Source organism: Pongo pygmaeus, chromosome 22, assembly GCF_028885625.2.
Source record: "Pongo pygmaeus isolate AG05252 chromosome 22, NHGRI_mPonPyg2-v2.0_pri, whole genome shotgun sequence".
NCBI lineage: Eukaryota > Metazoa > Chordata > Mammalia > Primates > Hominidae > Pongo > Pongo pygmaeus.
Genome location: NC_072395.2, coordinates 27,050,196 through 27,065,497, shown reverse-complemented (window position 1 = coordinate 27,065,497; position 15,302 = coordinate 27,050,196). Strand labels below are relative to the sequence as shown.

At 36.3% G+C, this 15,302-nt stretch overlaps 1 protein-coding gene across 2 annotated transcripts in view; it reads left to right on the top strand.

Annotated features, from left to right (window-relative positions):
- Positions 1-15,302, top strand: part of SAMSN1 (SAM domain, SH3 domain and nuclear localization signals 1) — a 171,867-nt gene that overhangs the window by 15,122 nt on the left and 141,443 nt on the right. The window lies entirely within an intron of this gene.

Here is a 15,302-nt window from a genome sequence, read left to right as displayed (position 1 = left end):
ACTAAAGGCTATAAACTATTAAGTGTTGAAGTTGGCATTTAAACAGATATATATCTGAATCAGTAGTTTCTGGCAAATCAGATGGTGGTTGTGGGGGAGACCTAGATTTATAGCATTTGTCAACTGCTATAAAATTGATACACTGCTAAAAAAATATAGCAGTGTAAATGCTCCACAATGGCCAATTTCAAGCTACCCATAGTTTAACTACAGGTTTGCAGTATCTGAATATTTAATTAATAATTATCTCAAGTGCTGATTCTGGCACATCACTGGCCGCTTTCAAAGTTTATGCTCTAACCACTGTAATAAACTGTTTCTTGAATTTATGGATACACATCATCATTTCTAAAAGGTAAATGTTACAAAAAGGCAAATGCAAATTGTTTTGTGAATTATCTTTAAAATTACTAGAGATAGAGTTCTCTGCATTATACAAAATTGTACCTGTCCCTGTTTAACAGTGCTGGCTATTCTAACTCTTAGGTAATTGATCTGTATTTAAAATACAGTCGACCCTTGAACAACATGGGTTCAAGCTGTGCAGGTCCACTTATACGCAGATTTTCTTTCACCACAACTGCTCCTACTCCTCCTCCTCTTCAGCCTACTCAATGTGAAGATGACAGGAATAAAGACCTTTAGGATGATCCACTTCCACTTAATGAATAATAAATGTATTTTCTCTTGCTCATGTTCTCATTAACATTTTCTTTTCTCTAGCTTACTTACTTGTAAGAATACAGTATATAATACATATAACATACAACATGTGTATCGATTGACTATTTATGTTATCAGTAAGTCTTCCAGTCAATAGTAGACTATTAGTAAAGTTTTTAGGGAGTCAAAAGTTATAGGAAACTTTTGGACTACATGGGGTGTCAGCAACCCTAACCTCCATGTTGTTAAAGGGTCAACTATAATTTAATACATATAAACTTCTTTTACTTTTGTTGTGGCTTAGGACAATATACGACAGCCTACGTCTACTACAGATAAAGAACATCCATATACTTACAGATTTAGATGCCACTTCATGTCCTTAAAATCACACTTTTCCTGACAACACAAAAATAATAATGATCATTTATTCAGTGCCTTATTTTTGTAAGGTAATATATGTATACATGAAATTATTTATGTTTATTCTCACAACAATTTTAGAGAGATTTAGAAATGTTGAAAAGTTTAAATAACTTGCCCACTCAAAGAGAGGATGCATCAGGATTCAAACTCAGATCTTTTTTGCTTTAGAGAAAGGGTAACAACAAACTACTTTTAAGTTTTGCACCCACCTTCACATATACCTATTTTGTTCTTTGGGAACATTAAAAATGGCTTATTATCATAGCTTTCAAAGTTTTGGTTTTTTGAAAGCTTGGAGCAATTAGAAAGCAATGTTAGAAAGCAAGTTTAATAATAAGTCTTAGTAACATAAAAATAATACAAAAATATTTTTTAATGCAGTGGAAACTCTTCCCTTACCTTTATACCTTTTTGAATGTCTCTAAGATGTTGATGTTGCTAGATATGCATAAGAGGGGTCAATAATATTTTGCACATATTAGTGTGAGAGATATAAACCATTCACATGGAGGCTGTCAATTGACATTGCAAATTGTTCATAAGCATTTTCACCCCATAATTAAAAAGAAAAATTGAAGAAGCTGAAGAGCCTGAAGATATTTTCTTAAATGTGTGAGTTTAGTAAATATGCTTAAAAACCAAACCATTTCATGGTCAACTAGTCTACTAAAATTTTTTCAAACTTCATTTATATTGCAAAAGAAGACAAAAATGATAAAAACATGATTTAAATTGCTATAGCTCTGTCTCTGTAATTTCTCAGCATTTAATTAAAAATGTATGTATACATACAAACATGTATGTATGTATACAGGCATACTGAAAAGTCAGTTCAACCCTTAATTTCACCTTTTAGTTGTTGAATTATGCCATTCCGATCAAAGTATTATTAATACTTATTATATTCCTAATGAAAACTATTTCACAGCTTAGATGAATAAAGTCAATTTTTTAAATAATTAAATCAAAATATTTTAAGTACCTCCTTTCTTAGTATCCCCAGTTAATGATTTGGAGCTTTCCTAAATTTCCTTCTCAGCCTTTGAGGAACAGATTTTTTCTTTTTCTCCTGGTATTGGCACTTTCTTCCCCCATCTTGACGTAAGGAAAAAAAGTTTCGGACCAGACTTAACAGTACCAGAAAAAAATATTATTCCATTTGGACTGGTTCTTCAGAAATACTCTGAAATCACCCCTAAAGCTAATGGAGTTATGGCTCAAGCTCCCAGTCCTCAATCCGGGTATTTGTAACCTTTCCAGAGAAGAGAGTTACTCCCAAAATCTCTAGAACCAACCTGACAATACAACTATTTGTTACGAAGGTAACTATAGCCCATAATAAAAATAATGTCGGTTGCCACATGAATTGAAAAAGGAAAATCAAAATGAGAGAAGAATCCTTGGCTTTTGGCTCCCCTTATGAAATATATTATTTATTCATACTTACTAGGAATTTCACCCTTTGGATATCACTGCTTTGAACATAGTGGGAGTTCCATAGATGAACATCAGATCATCAATATTCTCAAAGGAGATGATCCAGTGTAATTCATACGTACAATTATAGGGTAGAGGCAGTGAACAGAAAGAGGTTTATTTGGGGGTTTTAAATGAAGAATATCATACATCATCATAAATATCTAGTTTGTATTTTAATTGCAGTTTTAGGAAGGTTGATAATGGATAGCTCGTCCAAAGAGAAACCAATTTAAGATATGGGATGTTATTAAATGTTTAAAAGAGAAATAATAAGTGATCCACTTGCAATATATTAGGAAAGGCATAAAGTGTTGGAGGACAACTGCCAAAACTAGCGGGAGTGAACAAGCATGCGGCTAAGTAAATGTGCTGAAAAAAAACTAACATATTAGCCTAAGGACTGATCATTCCATAATGTTATTTTAAATGTAGCCTGTAACTGCTTGATTCTGTATCTATTTTAGTATCTCCTTATGTCTGAAGCTCACAAAGTATTTGAATTAGAAAAAGAGTGAGAACGCTATGGTTTGAATGTCTCTCCTAAAGTTCATGTGTTGGAAATTTAATCCCCAGTGCAATCATATTGACAGGTGGGACCCATAAGAAGAGATTAATAGATCATGAGCGCTCTAACCTTACAAATGGATTAATGTCATTATCATGAGAGTGAGTTTGTTATGGAGAGTGGGTTTGTTATAAAAGCCAAGTTTGGCCCTCTCTTGTTCTCTTTGTTTTGCCCTCTTTTGCCCTTTTGCTTTCTGCCATGGAATGACACAGGAAGAAGGTCCTCACGAGATGTGGCCCCTCTGTCTTGGACTTCTCAGCTTCCAGAACTGTGAGCCAGTAAATTCCTGTTTGCTATAAATTACCCAGTCTCAGGTATTCTGTTATAGCAACACAAAACAGATTAAGACAGAGAATATAAAATGTTTGTATCTCTGCCAATTTCGGGTTAACTGGATCAAGGCTGAATTATCTGACTTGCTGTCTATATTGATTGAAGTAAGCAAATAATTGTCAATTTTCCACTTCATTTTGTATCTCAAATTGATAGAAAACTTGAGCCCTTTAAAAAATGTGCTTAAATGTGGGTCAAAGGCATTGTTCCTATTATTAATATCTTTTGCATAGTGGTCATTCAATAAATATTTGTAAGCTAAATAAATGGATCAGTGAAGGTTCATTACTCAAGCTAAAGAAAGTCTTAATAATAATGGAGAGCCAATGATGCAGCGGATAAAATTGTCAGCTTTGGATTTGAGCAGTTACGGATTCTCTTTCTAGCTCTGTCACTTAGAAGCTCTATGACCTTGGAAAGTTGCTTAAAGTCTTGCAGTCTCCGTTTCCTTACACTGTAGAACGAGGTGAATAATGTTCTGTATAAATTTGCCAAATTCAACTGTGGAAAACAGAATCTACTCTTGCTACTAGAAGCAGGCAGGATTTAGCATAGAAGTTAGAGAACCCTCAGAAGGGCTGATTTTCGTACTCTAGAGTAGGGACTGAAAATCATAGCCTTAGGCAGCCCGTAATTGTATCATGCACGAGCTAAAAATGGCTTTTATATTTTTAAAAGTGTCTTTAAAAACAGAAACAAAAATAAAGGAGACAATAGAATGCAATAGAAACTGTGTCTCACAAACCTAAAATATTTCTATCTGATTTTCACAGAAAAAGTTTGCTAACCCCTGCCCTAGAGCTACACTGTACAACCACAGGTGGCAATTGAGTACTTGAAAAGTTTATTGCCGCATTATTCACAATAGCAAAGACTTGGAACCAACCCAAATGTCCAACAATGATAGACTGGATTAAGAAAATGTGGCACATATACACCATGGAATACTATGCAGCCATAAAAAATGATGAGTTCACGTCCTTTGTAGGGACATGGATGAAATTGGAAATCATCATTCTCAGTAAACTATCGCAAGAACAAAAAACCAAACACCGCATATTCTCACTCATAGGTGGGAATTGAACAATGAGAACACATGGACACAGGAAGGGGAACATCACACTTCGGGGACTGTTGTGGGTTGGGGGGAGGGGGGAGGGATAGCAATGGGAGATATACCTAATGCTAGATGACGAGTTGGTGGGTGCAGCGCACCAGCATGGCACATGTCTACATATGTAACTTACCTGCACATTGGGCACATGTACCATAAAACCTAAAGTATAATAATAATAATAATAATAATAATAATAAAAAAGAAAAGTGGTTAGTCCAAATGCAGATGGACAATAAGTGTAAAATATATAATATGTTTTAAAGACTTCATATGAAAAAAATGAGTAAAACATAGGTTATTAATAATTTTGTAATGATGATTTGATGAAGTGATAATATTTGTATATTTTAGGTAAAAAGGAAATTTTGCTCATTTCCTTTAACATGGCTACTGGATGTGGCCTCCACTTTCACATCCCACTTTCCAAATTTCACATGGATGCATATAATCTGCCAAGTCTAAATCATATCTGCTATCCAAGCTTTGCGGGAATGTATATAATGTGGTTTTTAGTCTTCTGGTTTTTGCAAAGAGAAAGACACACCCAAAGGTAGGTGGGGGAATGTTAAGGGGAAGTCTACTATGTCCACCACTCTCCCCTCCCAGGGTCTTTAATCCTTATCATAATTGGTGTCACTACACTCAAACCAAAACACACACACACAAAAACAGTGCCATCTCACCACTGGAACTCCTTTGCAGTGTATGTGAAGGATGGCTGGCTTTCAGAAGGTGACTCTCTTTTGTCTCTAGAGAATATAATTTGTGTTAAGCCGGCCCCAGGCACAGCTTTATGGCAACATTTAAAATGAGTTGGATATAACAACCTCTCTGCAATACTTGGGTCCTGTAAACTGTTAATAGATTAAGACCTTTTTTTTTTTTTTTCAGTTAAGATACAGACCGATGACCAAAAAAAGCAAGATTATTCAATCACATTATTTTAGAGAATAAATCACAAACAAAGGAGTTGATACACAAAATTTTGCTGCAACTTCTGGCAGTCATTCTCAATAGCAGCTGAATTGAAGGATTACCTGAAGACAAACAGATACCCAAACCCCATCTTGGACCTATTACGTTGCTAAAAGACAATTACAGCAGCCCTGTCCATTAGAAATATAACGTGACTCACACATTTTAGTTATTCTAGTTGACAAAATAAAATGTTTTAAAAAGAGAGACAGGTTAAATTAATTTTAATGATATATTGAATTAAGCCAATATAGCTAAAGTATTATCATTTCAACATGTAATTAATACAAAATTAATGAGATTTTTGTATGCTTGTTTCTAAACTAACACTTTGAAATCTGATGTGTATTTTATAGTTAAGGCACATTTCAGTTCAGATGCTGAAACTTCAATGGTTAAAGTGCAATCAGTCCCAGCGAAAAAAATCTCACCTTTGGTTTTAAATTAAATTAAATTAAAATTCACTTCCTAAATTGTATCAGCCACATATTAAGCACTCAGTAGCCACTTGAGACTATGGATGGCTGCCATATTGGACAAGGTAGGATTGAAAGCTTGAAATTGCTGATGGTGCCGAGGCATAAAAGTAACCAGATAATATCAATTCTCCTCTTCACTTAGGGAAGTATAGATGTTAAAGTATAAAAATGTTTGATGATAGACAATTAGTTATAAACTTTTTGAAAGAGCACAGATGTTAAAGTATAACAATACTTGATAATAAACAGTTATACACTTTTTTTTGTTTGTTTTTTTGAGACGGAGTCTCGCTCTGTCGCCCCGGCTGGAGTGCAGTGGCGCGATCTTGGCTCACTGCAAGCTCCACCTCCCGGGTTCAAGCGATTCCACCCCCAACCCCGCCCCCGCCTCAGCCTCCCGAGTAGATGGGACTACAGGTGCGTGTCACCATGCCCAGCTAATTTTTTGTATTTTAATAGAGACAGGGTTTCACCATGTTGGCCAGGATGGTCTCAATCTCCTGATCTCGTGACCTCATGATCCGCCTGCCTCGGCCTCCTAAAGTGCTGGGATGACAAGCTTGAGCCACCGCATCTGGCCAGTTATACACTTAGAGATAAAATTATAGGAAACACATCCGTTTACCAATGAGGAAGGTGAGATTAGTGACGACTGCAGTGACAGATGGAGTCTAGGCTGGAGTTCTGGATCCCAAGTAGTAGTCCTGTTTTTTGGTCTCTCTGCCACAAGTGTGTGTGGTGGCAGTAGGGTGGGGGGTTATGTGCATGCACGTGTACACAAGAGTGAGAGAGATTAAGAGGGGATGATTAGAAGAGTGTCTTTTTGGGAGATAAGAAGTGAGGAAGAGGGAACGATGGTAGGAAAAATAACCCAACCTTATAGTATATGTGCTAAATATATTCTGATATCTAGAGAACATAGTGAAAAGAACTTGAGATGGGTGAATAGACTTACATTTTATTTCTGCTTTCAGACTGGGAACTGTGTCTTTGGGAATGTGATTGAATTTCTCTGACCCTAAGTTTTCTGAGCAATAGAATATGGATAAAAATTTCTGTCTCTTGCAGAAAACAAAAACACTGCATGTTCTCACTCATAGGTGGGAATTAAACAATGAGAACACTTGGACACAGGGCAGGGAACATCACACACCGGGGCCTGTTGTGGGGTGGGGGACTGGGGGAGGGACAGCATTAGGAGAAATACCTAATGTAAATGATGAGCTGATGGGTGCAGCAAACCAACATGGCACATGTATACCACGTTGTGCACGTGGACCCTAGAACTTAAAGTATAATAATAATAATAATAATAATAATAATAATAAATTCTGTCTCTTGGTTTGCAGCGAGCATCAAATGTTATAACCCACTTTAAGCACCTGGCATGGTGCATGTTAATGATCATCGCCGTTCCTTCTGCAAACCACCACACCCGGGCAGAGTAATCTTTTAATTTAGTATCCTTGATTAAATGACTTTAAGTCAAACTCTCACTTAATCTCAGATGTTATTTTAAAATAACTGCTTAAAATAATTTGTAATCAATGCTTCTTATCTAAAAGTATTGATTTTTACTGGACAAGAAGAAGCAACAGGATTTATTGTTGATGTGCATTAGAAAACCCAAGATTTTAATCTCCACAAATTGCCTCAAACACCTAGGTGTAGTGCAGTGTTTGACAATTCAGCCTTAGACTTCCTACCAAATGTAGACAGCTGTAAACAAGGACATCTATTATAGTGGCATTTTTTTACCTCCTAATTCATATTTCAGGGTTTTCTTTTCCTTTTGATTTTTTTTTTTAATTTTTTTCACTTTGAGTTCCGGGATACATGTGCAGAACGTGCGGGGTTGTTACATAGGTATATGTGTGCCATGGTATTTTGCTGCACCTATCAACCCATCATCTAGGTTTTAAGCCCCACATACATTAGGTATTTATCCTTATGCTATCCCTCCCCTCGTCACTGCCGCCTAACAGTCCGTGGTGTGTGTTGTTCCCCTCCCTGTGTCCATGTGTTCTCATTGTTCAACTCCCACTTATGAGTGAGAACATGTGATGTTTGGTCTTCTGTTCCTGTGTTAGTTTGCTGAGGATAATTGCTTCCAGCTTCACCTATGTCTCTGCAAAGGACATGATCTCATTCCTTTTTGTGGCCACATAGTATTTCATGGTGTATATGTACCACATTTTCTTTTCCAGTCTATCATTGATGGACATTTAGGTTGGTTCCATGTCGTTGCTATTGTGAACAGTGCTATAATAAACATAAGTGTGCATGTATCTTTATAACAGAATGATTTATATTCCTTTGGGTATATACCCAGTAAGGGGATATATGGGTCAAATTGTATTTCTGGGTCAAATGGTATTTCTGGTTCCAGATCCTTGAGGTATCACCACACTGTCTTCCACAATGGATGAACTAATTCACATTCCCACTAACAGTGTAAAAGCCTTTCTATTTCTCTACATCCTCACCAGCATCTGTTTTTTCTTGATTTTTTAATAATCACCATCTGACTGGCGTGAGATGGTATCTCATTGCGGTTTTGATTTGCATTTCTCTAACGATCAGTGATGTTGAACTTGTCTTCATGTTTGTTGGCTGCATAAATGTCTTCTTTTGAGAAGTATCTGTTTATCTCCTTTGCCTACTTTTTGATGGGGCCGTTTATTTTTTTTCATGGAAATTTGTTTAAGTTCCTTGTAAATTCTGGATATTAGACCTTTGTCACATGGTAGATTGCAAAAATTTTCTCCCATTCTGTAGATTGCCTGTTTACTCTGATGATAGTTTCTTTTTCTGTGCAGAAGCTCTTTAGTTTAATTAGATCCCATTTGTCAATTTTAGCTTTTGTTGCAATTGCTTTTGGTGATTTCATCATAAAATCTTTGTCTGTGCCTATGTCCTGAATGGTATTGCCTACGTTTTATTCTAGGGGTTTTTTTTTATAGTTTTGGGTTTTAAATTTAAGTCTTTAATCCATCTTAAGTTAATTTTTGTATAAGGTGTAAGGAAGAGGTCCAGTTTCAGTTTTCTGCATATGGCTAGCCAGTTTTCCCAACACCATTTATTAAATAGGGATAATGATAATAAAATTAAATATTTTAAAAATCCGAGTTTAATTTTTTATATACTTACTCATCAACATTTCGTACTGATAAAAAGCACTGGAAAAATCCATTAAATTATTCCCAGCTACTAGATGTTAATGAGAAAGTAATATAGCAGATTCAAGCATAGTTTTAAAGACAAACAATATGATATGTGTCTAACAGTTGGTTAGAGCTCAGCACTAATGAGGTCAAGGTCAGGGGTTAATCCCCTCATGGCTAGTTAGTTTTGTTCTATTTCATAGCCAAAGGCAGCATACATGACCTCAGATAGCTGACTTGGATATGCACGCTATTGATCATTAGGGAGTCTCGGCTGAAGGATAGAGGGCACCAGCACAAAACCATTGCCCATTATGGGAAGAACAACTGAAGGGTAGAACTACCCTGCTCCATTTGTCCATGAAGATTTTCCTTTACTATAATCAGTATTAGGCCACCAGGTATAAATTCTCCACTTTCAACGTGGGATAACTTATCAGACAATAGTAAGAGCATTAAAATAGAAAACTGAGTTCTCCTCCTGGCTTGGTTCCTAAATAGAACTTGATTAAGTCATTACCCAATCCAGAACACAGTTTTTACCTCTATAAACTAACAGAGTTAGACCAGGCCCCATGCTGCACTAGAATTGCTCCATAAATACATTTAAGATTTTTTTGGAGTGGAGAGTTGTCCAACATTAAACTATATTACTTTCCTTTTGGTACTGAAGAAGGAAAAATTTTAAGAGGACCTCAATGAACCCCACTGTATTAATCGGGGTTCTCTAGAGAAACAGAACTAATAGGGTGTGCATGGTGTGTGTGTGGGTGTATGTGTGTGTGTGTGGAGAGAGAGAGAGAGAGAAAGCAACATCTAGACTGGTGTTTCACTAAATATCCGGGTACTGTGGCCTAGCCATGTTGACACATAAAATAAATTAACCATAACATCTGCCTTTTGGTATTTACGTCCTTGTGTAATCTTCATCCTTGCATGTTACTTGATTCCAACAGAGTAGGGCAAAGGTGACAGGAAGTCACTTTTGTGATTAGGGTATAAAAGACGGGCTAGCAGACTGCCTCTGTTGCCTTCTTGTTTTGCACACTATGATGAAGCCAGATTCCACGTGGAAGAGACCCGCATGATAAGGAACTAGGAAAGGCATTCAGTCTATAGCCAGCAATGAAGTAAGGCCTCCAGCCCAACAGCCTTCAGGAAATTGAATGCTGCCAACAATCACTGAGTAAAATTAAAGGAGAATCCTTTCCCTAGCTGAACCTTCAGATGAAACGTTAAAACTTTGGGCCCACAATTGATTACAATCCTGTGAGTGACCATGGAACAGAGAACCCATCTAAGTCAGGCCCATATTCTTAACCCACAGAAACTCTGAGATAATAAACATATATGTTTTAAGCCATTAAATTTGGAAGTAATTTGTTGCACAACAATAAATAACTAATACAGGAACTAAAATTAATGTGACAAGATATTGATCAGGGTTATTTGCAGATATACAAATGAATGCTAGTTAATTTAAGCAGAAAGGAATATACTACAGGTTATAGAGAGCCCAGAATTATTGGGAACTCAAAACACATACTCTAAGCTTGCAGGGATTACACCGAGAAGGCACAGTATAAACCAGCCATACACCGAGAAGGCACAGTATAAACCAGCCACCAAAGATTGCTGCTGCTTCTATCACAGTTAGGAAGTGGCCAAATCAAGAAGCTACTACCACAATGGCTGGATCCAGAACCACACTCTCTCCACTGAAGTCTGTGACATTAAAAATAGATGCACACGCCTTGCTGTTTCCCTATGTTAGTCAGGTTTTGTATCAGTGTCTTAAGTTAGCATCTGTGATAGATGTGACCTAAACAACATATCTTATTCTAGTAGCAAGAGAAGTTAGATGTGTTTTTTCCTTCCTTCCCTTCCTTCCTTCCTTCTTCCTACTTCTCTTTTTTCTTCTCTTCCTCTTCTTATTCCTTCTTCTACACATTGATTTTCAGATCAATGAAAGACAGATGTCCACTTCAGCAAGAAAATATATATTCAAAATATCTAGAGAGTAACATAAGTAACTGTGATTAAATTCTGGTTTATAAGTATCAAGCCTAACTTCTATAAGAATCCCCAGAAGGAATTCCTAAAAATAATGCAATACAGTAATTAGAAGCACAAAATTTGGGGGAGGAAGTCAAACAAACATTATAAAAATCCCATCTTGGGTGGGGCATGGTGGTTCACGTCTGTAATCCCAGCACTTTGGGAGGCAGAAATGGGCAGATCATGAAGTCAGGAGTTTAAGACCAGTCTGGCCAATATGGTGAACCCTGTCTCTAATAAAAATATAAAAAATTAGCCAGGTGTGGTGGTGGGCACCTGTAATCCCAGCTACTCGGAAGGCTGAGGCAGAAGAATTGCTTGAACCCAGAAAGCCTGGGTGATGGAGCAAGACTCCGTTTCAAAGAAAAAAAAAACAAATCCCATCTTGGACAAGTACCTTAAACTCTTTAAGCCCTTGTTTCTTCTCCTATAAAATAAGAAAACTATTTGTTACCTCTTAATTATCAGGTAAGAATAAAAAGTGACAATGTATTTTATACTATTAGCAGGAAGGCTGGGACAAGGTAAATTATCAATAGCAGGTGTTAACTCTAAGTACATAACTGTGGTTCGTAGTTTAATGGTACAAGTCCCATGGAGAACATGAGATTTAAGCTTAGCTTAAAAAGGAAGAACTAGAGTTAAAAATGATGAAAGAGAGGTGTTTAAGATGTTGTCACTGCACAGTGTCCCAGAACATTTCACAAAAGGTCTTAAAAAACCACTTAGAGTCTAGTGTCTTATAAATGGGTAAATGGACACATTGAATTGTGACATGTCATCTTAGAATAGGTGAGTAATGGAGAAGTCAAAGTAGGTGACTCCCAAGTTGGTATTCTAACCACTTAACTGCATTTCTTACTTGACTTAAACTATTAAAATTGAGAGTTTTTTGTTCTGTCTTATATTATCATCAGCATTGACACAGCTATTAATAACATAGACACTAAAGGAAGAAAATGAGATTAACAATGGCATCCATCAGCGAGGTCTTCATCAAACTATGGACAAGAGGAGTCAATGTCAAAACAGTGCACATAATCCTTTCCTTGACTTTGAGATTGTATAATGTCTCATAACAAGCCAATATGTAAAACATAGATTACGTTGACTAAAAAGACTGCACTTTTCTTTCATTTTTATTGTTTCCTGTTATATCTATGATTACATACAGCTGTTCTTCTGCCACCAATTCACATATGAACACCTTTTGGTAGTTTTAATTGGTTTCCTCCCATAAATAGAGACTTATGTTAAAATAAAATGAAATCAATAGATTAAGGTTAATTGTGCTCTGTTCTTTTTTTATTTCCTAGGCTTACAGGAGAACTACTAATTGAATCTGATGAAAGCCATGGTTATCTCTTTAATCATCTTTAAAAAAAAAAAAAGCTGTAAAGCAAAAAAGCCCGTTCCTACTTTAATTTTCTCTTAAAAGCATTTGTCATCACTACTGACATTGGACTGAACTACTATAGATCAGGAAGCATGGATTGTTTCTACAGAAAGGGATTTTAAAGTTCCATTCATCAGCCTTCGTTTTATGCATGGACACCTGATCGAGCTCTGGGTGGGTTCCTGGGTCTTGTCCAGTTTAGTAGCAGCCCTAGGAGAGCAAGCCAGGTTCTGGGGTACCAGTTCAGTGCTTTTCCATTGCAAAGATGGAATTTGACATTTTTACCCATCGGATTTCCTATCACATTTTTTTGCAAGTTTGCTTGGCTTGCTCTTGTTTCATTTGTGGCTATGAAGATTAAAGAAGATAATAAGTGGCAGGAAACATGGAACTTAATAAACATTAGTTATTCTTTCCCTTTCTAAAACCTTGTGTAAATATAATTTTATAAATCACATTTAAGGACACTTAAGAGACCTCTGTTTTAAGACATCTGGAAGGGAATCTTTTTGAAAAGGAGGAATCTTTCACAATGCAAATAACCATCCCCTAGGTAACCTGTTTTGCCATCCTGGATATTTATAGTGCTCCGAGAAGAGTTTGTTGCTTTAGGATTGATATAAAGCTCTCTTCGCATACTAGTAGACAAATGGCAAAGTTCGTGCAATTTACCAGCCCTCTTCCTGATGGATTATGGCCCCGTGCATTCTCCAGGCACTATAAGCTACAGGACCTGCCCTGCGATGAGAGGCTGTGTGTGGATGCTGTACACCACCCTCTTAGAGAAATCAGAATTCATTAGCTGTATGGGGTTGTTTCTTGAAGACAGGAGCTGGACAGGCTGGCGAGAATGCCTTACTTTTCCCATCAGAAAGAGCTGATTGTTGCTTTTCCTTCTTCATTTCATTCTCACAGGAGGATAAAATCTGTTTTCCCTGAGAACCATAACATTATTACAGTAATATGCTGAGGGGGCTTTCTAATGCACAGACTGTCATCTAAATTCAATGGTTCCTGAAGTGTCCGCTTTTAATTAACTGTGCTGTCATAAATTGCTGGGCATTCTTTGATGATGATGATGATGGCAGCTACAAAATTATTAATACCTTTAAAACACATCAGTGTGCTGTCTACACACTTGTCTTCAAATAGTACTAAATTATTAGTATTAGTGCTTGAAGAAGGGTGTTCTTTCTGAGTTATTTAGTAGTGACATGTGGTATTACATTTCTCTGCATTTTTGTAGCTAATCTCCCTTCTGGCTAATAGTGCTTCTTTGTGAAATTTCTGACCTAGATGATCAGTAGCTTTTGTATCTATGCCGTCAAGCATAGAAGTAGCATCATGTAGTAGTGAAGACACCACGCACAAAACCCTAGTTTTATCACTTACTAGTTGTGCGAGCTTAGGCAAGAATGTTGACTGCTCTGTGCCTCTGTTCACCCATCTATAAATTTATCTATAAATTGAGGTTAATTGTAATAGTGTCAACCCTACAGATTGTTGTGAGTATTAAATTAATTACTACACAAAAAGCATTTAGAACTATGCTTGATACTGTATGTATTCCACCGTTATTATTCTGCAGACGTGTAAAATCAAGAAATCACAAAAAGGATAGGTTTTTATCCTTGTCATTCTTAGTAACTTGCTTTTTAACTGACTGGGCTCTGACATTTACCAACATTCCCCTTTGCCATAGTGATCTCATTCATAACTTGGGAGACTTCTCCTTCATTGGATTTTTTCCATACATTTGCAATCAGGCATAGAGGAAGGCAGTAGGACTTCTTCACATTTGTGATCACTTGTTACCAGTCACATAAATCTTGTTTTGAGAATACAGTTCATGGCTCAATATATATTTTTTCATCTTTCTGATTGCCTTAGATGCACTGATCATGGCTCAATATATATTTTTTCATCTTTCTGATTGCCTTAGATGCACTGAAAAATTAATCTATTAACTTTTTCTTTTTTTATTTTAAAATTGTTTTATTTTATTTTATTTCATATTTTAGTTGACACAATAATTGTACATATTTGGGGATTATACAGTGGTGTTTCAATATATATCATGTATAGTGATCAGATCAGAGTAAGTAGCATGTCCATCATCTCAAATATCATTTCTTTGTGTTGATAACACTCAACATCTTTATTTTAGGTATTTGAAACTATAATATATTATTGTTAATCATCCTATAGTTCTGTGGAACACTAGAAGTTATTCTTTCTATCCGGCATAATTTGTAACCTTTAATGAAATGATTTTAATCTCCTAGCCCATTGATTGGTTGCTGTTGTGTTTCATCTTGTATATTTGTCTTTGTTTTAATTGATATTTTTAAGTCTTATTGCAGAAATTTCTTTCTATTCCTATAAAAATAATTTCAGCTCCTGGTACCATCCTGTCTATTGCTGGACTAGAGCAAAGTTTGTCTCACTTTTTGGGAGAGGATATTCAACATGGAAGGAGAAATGGTGCTCCCCAGACAAGGGAGAAGTCTCAGGGACACAAACCCCTTTTCTGTATCACATTTCCCAGAATCACTTATCCTCGTAGTTAACTTCCAAAATGCCTCCTTTAGCCTTAAGAATATAACATGAAATAGTTTTCTATTAATCATGCCCTGATAAGCTCACA